Below are 13,794 nucleotides of genomic sequence, written 5' to 3' on the forward strand. Positions count from 1 at the left end.
TGACTTTTATCTTTCCGATGGGGTATGCTCTTTGCCCCGTGTATGTCTGCAATACTATCTCCGTATCCCGTAGGGGAATATGTGTGAATAACTTTTTGTAATCTTGCTTATTCATGACCGTCAACGCCGATCCGGTGTCCAATTCCATCTTCACTTGGACTCCTGCTATCTGCAGTGTGACCCAGATAGTTTGTCGGTCAGCTTCCTTACTCACATTGTGAATTCTCAGACTACCCAGTTCCTTGCTGTTGGAGTCTGAATCCGAATTCTGTTCATCCGAACTCTTCTCAGCCACCTTATGTACCTTTCTGCACTTTTCCTGCGGTGACTTTTTGTTGCTGGTCTTCTTTCCTGACCGGCATACTTTAGCTATGTGACCAAGCTTGCCACATTTTCTACATTCCTGGTTTTTAAACCAGCATTGGTTCTGATCGTGTGTTGTCTTTCCACAACGATAACATTTCGTTGTACCCAAAGCCATTTGATCTACGCTGAGTACCGCTGCCTTCAGCTGCATTTCCGCAGTGCCTCTCGCTGCGGCTTCGTGCGATGCTGCAATAGTGACAGCCTTATCAAGTGTATGATCATTCTCTTCAAGCAGCCGCTTTTGTGTTCCTTCTTTCGACAATCCACACACGAATTTGTCTCTCAGTGCCTCTGTCAGTCTTTCCCCAAACTGACAGTATTTCGCTAGCTTACGCAGTTCAATTAAATACTCCGCGTTGCTTTCCTCTTTCAGTTGCGTTCTCGCATAAAATTTAAATCGTTCCGCTAACATCAGCGGTGTGGGGTTCAAATGATTTCTCAGGACAGCAACAATATTAGCGAAAGCCTGATCCGCCGGTTTAGCTGGTGATAGAAGATGCTTCAATAGCCCGTATGTCTTCGCACCCATTGAGTTTAGTAAGGTTAGTGCTTTATCTTCATCAGATATTTTATTTGCCTTACAATAAATCTCTATGCGTTCTACATACGTGGCCCAGTCTTCAACATCGGGATCGAAATCGTTGATGTTACCACGCTTAGGCATCCTCGCAATCTTCTTGAGAAACAAAAAGAAATTTTTCTTTAATTTTTTTTTTTAAATGGCGGTTTCCCGCGCTTGTCTTCTTCCCCCGCCTACGAAAATGGCGGCTTCCCGCGTTTGCCTTTCTCCCCCGCTGGCTGTAATGGCGATTGCCGTATTGCTGCGTTCATCCTCCCCAGCGGTTCTCAAATCGTGCCTCCCAGCCCCTCTTGCAGTCCGGTCCTTTCCCCTGGCTGCGGCTGAGTTCTCCGCATTTTTTTTATTTTTTTTTTATTTTCTCCTGCGCCTTACGCTGTCCCGGTCGCTGCGCCTCGTGGCCTCGGTAGCTGCCCAGCCTTTTTCACCGGTCGCGGTCGAGCTCTCTCTCGACGCTGTTGCGTCTCCCAGCCCGCTTGCAGCCCGGCTGCGTTTGCATTCACCGCGGCTCCCGTGCCTTACGCTGCCCCAGTCTCAGCTGTCCGGCTCTTTTCCCCGGCCGTGGTCGAGTTCTCCGCCCTTATATCCTCCGTTTTTCCCTCCCCTACTTCACAGCCAACGTGGCCGACTTGCTGCTCGTCACTGATCGGCTTACCCACCACCGTGATAGAAGGGATGATCACTGCCTGTTGCTGATGGAAGGCTTCGTGTCAGGATTCTTTCTTGCTCTTCAGACCCGAGTCTTTTCTCAGCAGGATGATGAGGGCGGATGCCTCTTCTCGACGCCCGTTAAACTGCCTTGGATATGTCTCTGCCGCAGGGTAAGATCGTACTCGTCGCCACTGTTACGTCTGTGTGTTCCAGTTATGGTTAATATGAATCACTGCACACAGACCACAAGAATAACTTTAACAGGTCTTTACTAGTCGAAGGTCAGGGCTGAACTAAAAGATACAAGACGCTATACAGGCTTATATACCCGAGTGGTCACTACCGGTATTACAGTACACAGGGGCTCTGAAAAGGTACATACACTACAGATGGTGTGTTGCTCAAGCGGAGTGCTTTGTCCTGAATAATGTTGCGCTTCGAGTGTTGTTGGAGCAGCACCCATCCATGCAAATGGAAAGTATTCTATCACATTCCTGGCTTGTGACTTGTAGGCAGTAGAGAAGCTTTGGGGAGTCAGGAGGTGAACCACTCATCACAGAATACCCAGCCTCTGACCGGCTCTTGTAACCACAACATTAGTGTGGTTAGTCCAGTTCAGTTTCTGGTCAATGGCAACCTCCAGGGTGGTGATGATGGTAATGCCAAGGGGAGGTGGTTAGGCTCTCTCTTAAGTGGCACGTAACATTTGCGCTACACATCAGCCCAAGCCTAGATACTGACCAGGCCTTACTGTATGTGGATATGGACTGCTTCATTATCTGAGGAACTGCGAACAGAGCTTCACATTCAGCAAATACCCCCACTTCTGACCTTGTGATGAAGGTACGGTCATTGATGAAGTAACTGAAGATAGTTGGTCCTAGGACGCTGCCCTGAAGAATTCCTGCTGAGATGATTGGCCTCCAACAACCACAACCATCTTTCTTTGTGTCAAATATGACTCCAGCCACTGGAGAGTTTTCCCCTGATCCCGAGTTTTACTCAGGTCCCTTGGTCCCACACTCAGTAGGATGCTCCCTTGATGTAAAGGGCAGTCACTCTTCCCTCCCCTCCGGAATTCAGCTCGTGTTCATGACTGGACCAAGATTGTAATTAGATCTGGAGCAAAGTGGCCCTTGCAGAACCCACACTGAGCAGCAGTTAGTAAGCCTGTTTCCAATCTAATGATACCTCTGTATTGTTTGGTGATTCCCTTATAATAATTGCCTGATAAATTTCCAATCTCTCTCAAGACTCTGGAATAAATAAACGACTCTGGAATAAATACCATTTCTCCCTGGTGATTAATTGGTTTTGAGCCCTTTTAGCCTGTCTAGGATTTTCATTTTGTTTATATCAAAATCATTAATTTTACTTTGTCACATTTACTTCCTGTAGTTACCATTTTGTCACATCTGTGACACACTAATTACTTTTGATGGGTAATACCACCTGCTTATCCATACTTATCATTATACTTGCGTTTCAGTCCTCCCAAACTAGAATGGTGCTGTGGCACAAGTCACAAGTTCACCTGCCATTTCGTTAACCCCGAGCCGGCTTCTGATCAGACTTGAAGACTTTGTGAGAATCACGGCCCAGCTCATACTACCAATTTAATCTTCCACTTGATAATGGTGCCTTATCTTTGCCACTGACCTATGTAGCAGCCCAGCCTACCTAGCCACACTGCAATGAGGGTTCACCCACAGCCCCCTCACCGTCCCACCCCAACATCCCTGTTTCTGTTCACTCATCTACACCACATGCCTTCCATGTATCAGTGCCAACTCTTGTCGCCATCAGGCTGTCCCTCTCGCTTGCTTCTCCTTATGGTGCCTAACCTTCACTGCTTCTGTGGCATAAGTGGAATCAGCTATTTTAAAACTGAAATGCCATCTTCATGGAACTGGCAAAGATAAAGTATCAGAAAAAGAAGTGGGTGTGGGAGGAAGCATTGTGACTGTGAGGGGAAACACATCACAGCTGATATACAGGAGGCCTGTGGTGAAGGTGAGGCAAAAGATGCAAAGGCACCAGCCGGTCTTCCTACGAATACCTTTTAGCAAGTCTGCAGGGAGGGGGATGGAGCATTAATTTAGGGTCACACATGGGTGGGGGGTGGGGAAGAAATAAGAAAATAGGAAAAGGATGAGAAAGAGAAACAATGAATAATGGGAGAAATATGACAGATGATAAAGGAAGGCTGAGAAGATGAGAAGGGCCGGAGACAAGATGCAATAAAGGGGTGGAAACAAGCAATGTGGTAAATATTGTTGAAGACAGATGGAAGAAGGGTGATGAATGAGGAGGGGAGGGGAATGGGTGAGGGGATATGCAAGTATAGGAGACCAAGAATTTTTGCAGAAGTATGTAAAGAAGGATGCAGGCAAAAAGGGCAGTGGGGGGAGGGGGTGGGGAGAGCTGAAATCAGAAAGGAGAGTCAAGGAACATAAGAACTAGGAGCAGGAGTAGGCCATTCTGGCTTTCGAGCCTGCTCCGCTATTCAATAAGATCATGGCTGATCTTCTACCTCAAGTCCACTTTCCTGCACATTCTTCTAAACTCTAGGAATATAGGCCTAGTCTCTCCTCATAGGACAATCCCCCATCCCAGGAATCAGTCTGGTGAACCTTCGTTGCACTCCCTCTATGGCAAGTATATCCTTCCTTAGGTAAGGAGACCAAAGCTGTACACAATACTCAGTGTGGTCTCACCAGGGCCCTATATAATTGCAGTAAGATGTCTTTACTCTTATACTCAAATCCACTTGTAATAAAGGCCAACATACCATTTGCTTTCCTAATTGCTTGCTGTACCTGCATGTCCACTCGTTATCAGAAACTAAATTACCATCAGGATTCAGATTAGTTCAAAAGATGTTCAAACACTCCATCTGCAATTAGCATCATTGTTTAATTCTCTTTGAAAGGTAACAAATTGCCCTCAGTAAAGTGAAGTTTTACTTATGGGAAGTTTGTTAAAACGTCATGTCAGACAGGAATGTTGCTTAGAGCTGCTGTGTTGTAATGCTGTCTCCCAAAAGCAGTTTGATTTTCTACGCTCATTTTGACCATGTGGCAACGCACCAAACAACCAGACAATGTTCAAAGAAATTACATCTGCATCAAAGGACAACAGAATGGATAAAGATCCCAGGGCTGGCTGCTGGTTTCTATTTTCTGATACATGTCTGGAGTAAGCAGCCACTTACATATTCCTACAAAGACCATAATTTTAAGAGTTTGCCAAGAGGATCTGGGGAAAACAATGAAGTCTTTTGAACAGGCAACCTAGTTAAGTTGTATGTATGCCAAAATATTACTTGTGCTGTATCTTGCCTTCTGAGAAATTAAATACATTTTTACCCTATATGAATTGAGTCCAGTGTTTGTTATTTTCCAGCTTCTGGATTAACAACATTTATAATGGCATCCTGTGAATTCTAGTAAGCAAATTACCATGGTGGGGTTTGCTAAATCCAAGTTATGCAAACTCAATATGGTTAAAACGAAAAGGTTTCAGAGCATAAAGGACATGGTCTGCTTACAGAAACAATCAGACCATTTGCACAAGAGGTGTTAGAAAAAGACTGAACCATAACAGAGTGCTATATCACTTATAAACAGCATTTTTACATTCAAACTGATTTTAAATCATTCTAAATTATTTTAAAACTATTTATTCATGCACATTATGATACTGGTTAAAAAAAATTGGTTTTTTTAAGGGATCAGTGATGCAGTGGGTTAGCGCCCTGTCCTTTTGCCTCGGGGCAAGATTTGTGACCAGCCTGAGCTAATGGGATTAAAATTTCTCTCTGACTTCAGTTATTACATGAAATGTGTTTGAACAATCGCAATCCAGTTACTACTGGGAATGGAATCTACAGTACAAAAGAATTCACAATTTGGCACTAACTCAGAGGCCATTATGATGGTTAGTGTAGGATGTTTAAGACATTCTTCAAAGTTTGGGGATAGATACATTGTTGATGTTTTACCCTACATTTAGCTTGTACTATACATGATGTGAGAAAACTTGATATTGACACTAAGTGAACACAAAGTGACAAATACATAGGATTTGCAGCACCCTGGCACATTCCTGACCTCGAGATTTAAAAAACAAAAACTGCAGATACTTTAATATGTTTTAAATTTGTAGTTTTAAGAGTAAGAAAAATAAACTTCTACAAGGCCAACAGTGACTACATTTCAAAAGTACTTCGGAGGTTGTGAAAGGTGATACATGAATGCAAGTTCTTTCTGTATTACATTACATAGAATATACAGCACAAACAGGCCATTTGGCCCAACCAGTCCATGCCGGCGTTTATACTCCACTCGAGCCTCCTCCCATCTTTCCTCATCTAAATCTATCAGCATAACCCTCTGTTCCCTCATTTGCTCGTCTAGCCTCCCCTTAAATGCAACTATACTATTCGCGTCAACCACTCACTGTGGGAGCGAGTTTCACATTCTCACCACTCTCTGGGTAAAGAAGTTTCTTCTGAATTCCCTATTGGATTTCTTGGTGACTATCTTATATTGATGGCCTCTAGTTATGCTCTTCCCCACAAGTGGAAACATTCTCTCTCTATCCACTCTATCAAAATTGTTCATAATTTTAAAGACCTCTATTAAGTCACCCCTCAGTCTTCTTTTTTCAAGAGAGAAAAGAGACCCAGCCTGTTCATCCTTTCCTGATATGTATACCCTCACATTTCTGGTATCATCCTTATAAATCTTCTCTGCACCCTCTCCATTGCCTCTATATCCTTTTTATAATATGGCGACCAGAACTGTACACAGTACTCCAAGTGTGGTCTAACCAAGGATCAAAACAGGTTTAGCATAACTTCCCTACTTTTCAATTCTAACCCATTAGAAATAAACCCTAGTGCTTGGTTTGCTTTTTTTAATGGCCTTGCTAACCTGTGTCGCAACTTTTAGTGATTTGTGTATTTATACTCCTAGATCCCCTTGTTCCTCTACCCCACCCAGACTCGCACCCTCCAAGTGATAAATGATCTCCCTATTCTTCCTCCCAAAATGTAATACCTCACATTTATCCGTGTTGAACTTCATTTGCCTGTTCTGCAAGTTTATTAATGTCCTCCTGTAATTTGTTGCAGTCCTCCTCAGTATTGACTAAACCCCCCAATTTGGTGTCACCCGCAAATTTAGAAATTGTGTTTTTGATTCCGAAGTCTAAATCGTTAATGTAAATTGTGAACAGCAGTGGTCCCAGCACTGATCCTTGTGGAACACCACTACCCACCTTCTGCCACTGTGAATAGCTACCCTTTACTCCGGCTCTCTGCTTTCTGTCCTGAAGCCAGCCAGCAATCCATTCTGCTACTTGTCCCCGGACTCTGCATTCTCTGACCTTGTTCATCAGTCTATTATGGGGTACCTTATTGGAGGCCTTTTGAAAATCCAGATAAATTACATCTACTGCATTACCATTGTCTACTCTCTCTGTTACCTCTTCAAAAAATGCAATAAGGTTGGTCAAGCAAGACTTTCCCTTTTGAAATCCATGTTGACTGTTCATTATTATATTTTTGGTTTCTAGATGTTCTTCCATTTTCGCCTTTAGTAGGAATTCCATTATTTTTCCTACCACCAATGTTAAGCTGACTGGTCTACAATTCCCTGGACATGTTCTATTCCCCCTTCTTAAATATTGGTATTACGTTAGCTATCCGCCAGTCCTCTGGCACTATACCTTTTTCTAACGAATTAAATATGCGTAGTAATGCCTCTGCTACCTTTTCCCTAAATTATTTTAAAATGCTGGATGCAATCCATCTGGACCAGGGGTCTTATCTTCGAGTTTGATTAGTTTATTTAATATATCCCCTTTTTTATTTTAAATGCACTTCTCATTATAATCTCATCATCCAATGTCATGTCCATCTGTTCTATCTCCATGGTAAATACTGAAGCAAAATAATTATTTAATATTTCTGCCATCTCTATCGTTACCCGTGGTATTATCCAGACGATCCCCCAATGGCCTTATTCCCATCCCAACCTTCCTTTTTTTTTTTACTGATGTGTCTATAAAATATTTTACTATTTTATTTATGTTCCTTGATAATTTAATTTCCTCTTTATCTCCCTAATTGTTTTTTTGACTTCTCTCCTAATCTTTTCCTATTCTCTCTTATCATGCACTCCCCTGCTGTCTATGCACTTAATGTATGCCTCTTTCCTTACCAGTGTCAGCTGTGGCTCAGTTGGTAGCACATTCGCCTCTGAGTCAGAAGGTTGTGGGTTCAAGTCTCACTCCAGGTACTTGAGCACATAAAAGCTAGGCTGACACCCCAGTGCAGCACTGAGGGAGTGCTACACTGTCAGAGGTGCTGTTAAACCGAGGCCCCGTCTGCTCTCTCAGGTGAATGTAAAAGATCCTATGGCACTATTTCGAAGAAGAGCAGGGAAGTTATCCCCGGTGTCCTGGCCAATATTTATCTCTCAATTAACATCACTAAAATGGATTATTCGGTCATTATCATAAGAATTAATATCGGGGTAGTTGAAATCCCCCGTGATTATTATTCTATGTTTTTTACTCATTTCCCGAATTTGTCTGCATATTTCTTCCTCCAACTTCCTTCCACTATTAGGTGGTCTGTAGACTACGCCTATTCTGAAGAAAGAAAAATATTAACATTTCAGGCATATCCCTTTATCTATTCTGTGAAGGGCACTGCACAGGCGCATAATCAAAGAAACAGAAGGCTAGGCAAAGGAGTTATTTGGAGGAATAACTAAAAGCTTGGTCAAATAGTTGTTTTTTTAAGAAGGGTCTTAAAGGAGGAGAGGGAGGTGGAGAGGCCAAGGAGTTAAGGAAGGGAATTCCAGACCATGGGGCCTAAGCTACTGAAGGCACATCCACCAATGGTGGGGCAATGGGCCAGGGTGGGGGGGAAATGCACAAAAAGGCCAGAGTAAGAGAAACAGAGTGTTGGCAGGTTGGGAGGGGTTGTATCGCTCGAGGAAGTTACAGAAATATGGTGGGGCAAGGATCAAAAAGGGATAAACACAAGGATAAGAATTTTAAATTTGAGGCATTGGGGCACCGGAAGCTAATGAAGGTCAACAATGATGGGTTAGCGGGACTTTGCGGGACAAGATAGGCAGCAGAGTTTTGAATGTGCTGAAGTTTATTGATGGGAGGTTGATCAGAAAAGCATTGGAATAGTCAAATCTGAAGGTGACAAAGGGCAGGATGAGTGTTTCTAACAGAAGATGGGCTGAGGTAGGGGCAAAAGCTTGGAGTTGTCAGCATACATGTGGAAGCTGATCCCATGTACGCAGATGATGTCGTCAAGGGTCAGCATGTAGATTAAGAGGAGGGATCCAAGGATAGATCCTTGGGGGGGCTCCGGAGGTAATAGTGTGAAGGCTAGAGGCAAAGCTCTGGAGAAGATTTGGCTACAATCAGATGGGTAAGCGTGGAACCAAACAAGGGGCATTCCCTCAAGCTGGACAACAGAGGAATGGTGTTGGAGGAGGATGGCGTGCTAGACCTATCGAAGACTGCAGGGAGGTCAAGGAGGACAAAGAACAATACACCACGTTCAGTCACAAAGGATGTCATTTGTGACTTTGGTTAGGCCTGTTTCATTATTGTGGCGGGGCAGAAATCTCATTCAAGAGATTCAAAAATGGCGTTGCGGTAAAGATGGGCACAAGCTTGCGAGGCAACAATACGTTCAACACCATATTCTTACTTCCAAAATGTATTACTTCACAAAAGAGTAGTTGTCTCTCTGTGCCAGGAATGAAAAGTTCTAAACAGAGTCTTTGTTTACAGATTTTATTAGAGGAAATGATACTTGGACAACAAACAAGTCAATGAGAAGGCTGCAGGAGAATTCACATTACAGTTCCTGAGTTTGATCGCAGGGCGATTAGCCTCCCAAGTATTTCCCATTTTCCTTACAATAGCCTTGTTGGGAAGAAACATTGGGAAGACTGAAGACATTTGGTCCCCGCCACAAACTCCATTCCCTGGCCACAGTTTCCATCCCTGGCAACTGAAGCTGAGCCTGACCATTTGCAATCTTGGTGTTGTGTTTGACCGCAAGAGGAGCTTCCGACCACATATCCACTCTATTACCAAGACTGCCTACTTCTACCTCTAACGTCGCCCAACTCCGATCCTGCCTCAGCTCATCTACTGCTGAAACCCTCATGCATGCCTAGACTTGACTATTCCAATGTTCTCCTGGCCGGCCTCCCATCTTCCACCCTACATAAACCTGTGCACATCCAAAACTCTGCTGCCCATATCTTAACTCGCTCCAAGTCTCGATCACCCATCACCCTTGTACTTACTGACCTACACTGGCTCCTAGTCCGCCAATGCCTCAGTTTTAAAATACTCACCCTGGTTTTCAAATCACTCCATGGCCTCACCCCTCACCTCCTCCAGCCCTACAAGCCGTAGAGATTTTTGCACTCCTCTAATTCTGGCCTCTTGCTCAACTCAATTTTAATTGCTCTATAGTGGTGGTCGTGCTGTCAGCTGCCTTGGCCCTAAGCTCTGGAATTCCCTCCCTAAACCTAGGCTCCTCTCTACCTCTCTTTCCTCCTTTAAGATGCTCCTTAAAACTTAAATTTTCACCCAACTTTTGGTCATCTGTCCTGATATCTGCTTCTGTAGCTCGGTGTCAAAAATGCTTTTATTGATATCACTCTTGTTTAGCACCTTGGAACATTTTGCTACGTTAAATGCGCTATATAAATTTAAGTTTTTTTTATCCTCCGCTAACATCATACCTCCTCCATGACCTTCACTCTTGGTTTACACTAACTTACATCAACTCAGCATTCCAGAAAGTGAGTCCCATAACAAAAGCAGTCCTTACATGTATAGAAAAGGTAAACATATAGTTGTCAAACAGATAAATGCATCTGGAACTACACAAGACTAACTTTTATGATGACAATCAGTACAGCCTTGTAGATTGGAGCTGATTTGTTGACATTCTAGAGATATTGTCTGTTTCAACAGATTCTGCAAAAACTGTCATAACTACAAAATGGAGTCCTGAACATAAAATGGATTCTTTAATAAAAGCTCCCTACTAGCATTCCTAACAGCAGTGTCCCTCAAGTGAAAACCATAGGTCTTCATGATTTATCCACCTTAAGTTTGAGGAATTTATTGTAGACTCTATTTATATAGAAACTACAGCACAGGAGGCGGCAATTCGGCCCATTATGCTTGTGCCGGCTCTTTTAAAGAGCTATCCAATTAGTCCCACTCCCCTGCTTTTTCTCCATAGCCCTGCAATTTTCTCCACTTCAAATACTTATTCAATTCCATTGTGTAAGTTACTACTGAATCTGCTTCCACCACCCTTTCAGACAGTGCATTCCAGAGTATAATAACTCGCTGCAGAAAACAAATTCTCCTTATCGCACCTCTGGCTCTTTTGTCTTAAATCTGTGTCCTCTGGTTACTGACCCTCCTGCCAGTGGAAACAGTTTCACCATATCTACTCTATCAAAACACCTCACAATTTTGAGCACTGCTATTAAATCTCCCTTTAACCTTCTCTGCTCTAAAGAGAACAATTCCAGCTTTTCTAGTCTCTCCACATACGGAAGTCCCTCATCCCTGGTATCATTCTAGTATATCTCCTCTGCACCCTCTCCAAGGCCTTGACATCCAAATGGTAAAAATAAGTCATCAACTTAGCTGCCAACTTTACAAAATGGTCATATTTTGGTATTGTCAGACTCTCAACTGAAGCAACACCCTTTTTCAAAAACCATTCATCAGAGGCAGCCTAACTAGGTTAATTACATTTGAAGAAAACCAGGCGAATAGCTAAGAAACAACTACTCTCCATTAATCTACCCATGGGAATGCAATGCCAAGAAAGGCTCTACTCCAAATACAGCTCAGCACTGATAATACAGTAGCAAGTTCTGTCACTGATAAACATGTAGCTTCTGGGTTCATGTGACTTCTGACCCTTGTTTTTGAGAAAATAAGTTGACGTAAAAAAGCTAAGATTCTTCAGGACAGAATGTGGCATGACTGAAACTTTCCTAACATACAGAACTCACTTGTATAACCAGTGGTGAATTATATTGCACCTTTGATTATGCAGTGCGAGTACTGCATCTGTTATGTCCTCACTCATTCTGACTTAATGCTCCAGATTCTCAGAAACCATATCATTCACATCTTACCCTATGATAACCACTTCCATTTACCATACAAAAGAAATAAAACGCTGAGTTATTTGGTAGCAAATTCGTTTTTGATTAATAGTTATATAAAATCCTGGATGTGCTACTTGCTAGTTTGTAAATTTATGAACACTTTTTAAAAAAAAAGTGGGAAACCCTTTCAGGCATGTATCAGTCATGGCTTTAAGTCATAGACCTGCAATGCTCTTGTCATTATTTGAGTTTTATTTTGCTGATTTTCTTGAATTGTATCCCTGTACTTCACTTTGCAACTTAAATTTTCAAATATTTTTATAACTTTATTTATATTGCCTTAGTACACACTCTTGAAAGTGAAAGTGAAATTCCAGTATGAACTGCCTCAGTTCCAAAATGTTTCCTGACTGCGCTGAAAATTTCAGTATCCAATAATGTCAAAATAGTCTCAATCTTAGCATTTAAACAGTCCCTATCCACTTACTACTGAAACCACACCTGGAGTATTGTGCACAGTTTTGGTGTGAGATTCAAATCTAGACAGCAAGAGTAGGCAGGCAGTTTGAAATGTGGGCAGGGCATCAAACCTGCCAATACACAACTTAGAAATACAGCTTCAAGCAAAATGTAAGCACTAAAGCATAGCAAAAGAGATGGGCAGGTCCAATCCTCTGTTCTGCTGAATTTCCAACCAATGCCTCGCCATAGGGATGGTGCAAAAAGTAAAAGAGTTTGCCATTGTCTGTTAAAGTGGAGTACTTCCTGGCAGATGCCCAAAAAGAAATGGTCGCAAGTAGGTTTGTGGCTTGGAAGACCTATACTGAGGAATTTCATACCCTCTCAAAGTCGTATGGATTAATCTTGAACTGTTACAAAGAACAAAGTTGAAGTTTGGAAGGCTCCTAAACTGTACCTCATGAAAGGAAATCTAAATTTCCAGTCATTTAGAATCAAAAAACTGAAAAGTCAAAATTTAAAACCTTTTCCAACTGCAGTAGTCTACTAAACAAAGCTTTGAACAAAAACAATCGGAAAACACTTGAAATGATTTATTTAGTTGTTAAAAATTTCTAAATTACTTAGTTAAAAAAACAAGTTAATTCTAACGTGGTCCATCACTTTATTACATCCCATATTCATCCCAATGGCTACCATAGTATACTTGATTTCAGAAAGCATATGAAATAGATAAAATATGTATTAGAAAACCTACATAATCCAGGCAATCTAAATACTCAAAAATGTACAAATAAAACACGTACGATATATTTAGGATATTACAAATCACCTACAGTGGACGATTTTTAAATGAAAACCCATTATCCTCCTCTCAAGTTTTAGCTGACAAAATGATGTGCGAAGTGTCAACAGGGGCGTTTCGAAGGGCCTCCTATCCTATTCAACACCAACAGAAGCCGCAGTACTGGAAAACTACCGTGGGAAACGGGAGTCTGAACGGGAAATAACCGAGCGACGCGCGTTATCAAGACTCGATCTGAATATTTACAGTCTGCAGGTTTAAGTTTACTCCTTCGCTTTCGCCCAGTGACTGTGTACCTTTAACCGACAGGGTTGAAGGCTGCGCTCCCCTAAAACCCACTAACCAACACGCACTTTAAATGGCCCTGATGCTTACCTACGGGTTTTCTATCTCCCGGAATGTTCACTACAATGTCCTGAACAAAATTAACTTTGTTTTTAACTAGATAAATTTGACACTATTTCCTGCTTCATTGCAGGACGCCATTTTAATCGCTAGCGATTGACGTCATGGCGCACATCACGTGAACTATGACCACCCCCAATCGCCGCCCCACTGAATTACGTAATGCTCTGCGCCGCTCGACTGTCGCTGTGTTGAACAGCGCCGGGAGACTGAGCTGGCGAAAGGCACACTGGACTGCTGCGCATGCGTCATGTCAAATCGTACCGATTTGAGTTCATCCATCTTTAATATAGGCAAAAGTAACAGCGAAAAGTGTACTTATTATCAATTTCAAG

At 42.4% G+C, this 13,794-nt stretch overlaps 1 protein-coding gene across 2 annotated transcripts in view; it reads right to left on the reverse strand.

The window, feature by feature from the left end:
- The window catches only part of ubap1 (ubiquitin associated protein 1), a 91,146-nt gene extending 77,564 nt beyond the window's left edge, over window positions 1-13,582 (reverse strand). The window contains exon 1 of one of the 2 annotated variants that reach the window (XM_085973777.1): window positions 13,430-13,582. The gene's annotated coding sequence lies outside the window, so the exon portion shown is untranslated. The remainder of the gene's footprint in view (window positions 1-13,429) is intronic. The other variant, XM_085973772.1, reaches the window with a different exon arrangement.
- Window positions 13,583-13,794: the final 212 nt, after the last annotated feature.

This window comes from Somniosus microcephalus, chromosome 2, assembly GCF_052327205.1.
Source record: "Somniosus microcephalus isolate GS21.2 chromosome 2, FLI_Smic_1.0, whole genome shotgun sequence".
NCBI classification, from domain to species: domain Eukaryota; kingdom Metazoa; phylum Chordata; class Chondrichthyes; order Squaliformes; family Somniosidae; genus Somniosus; species Somniosus microcephalus.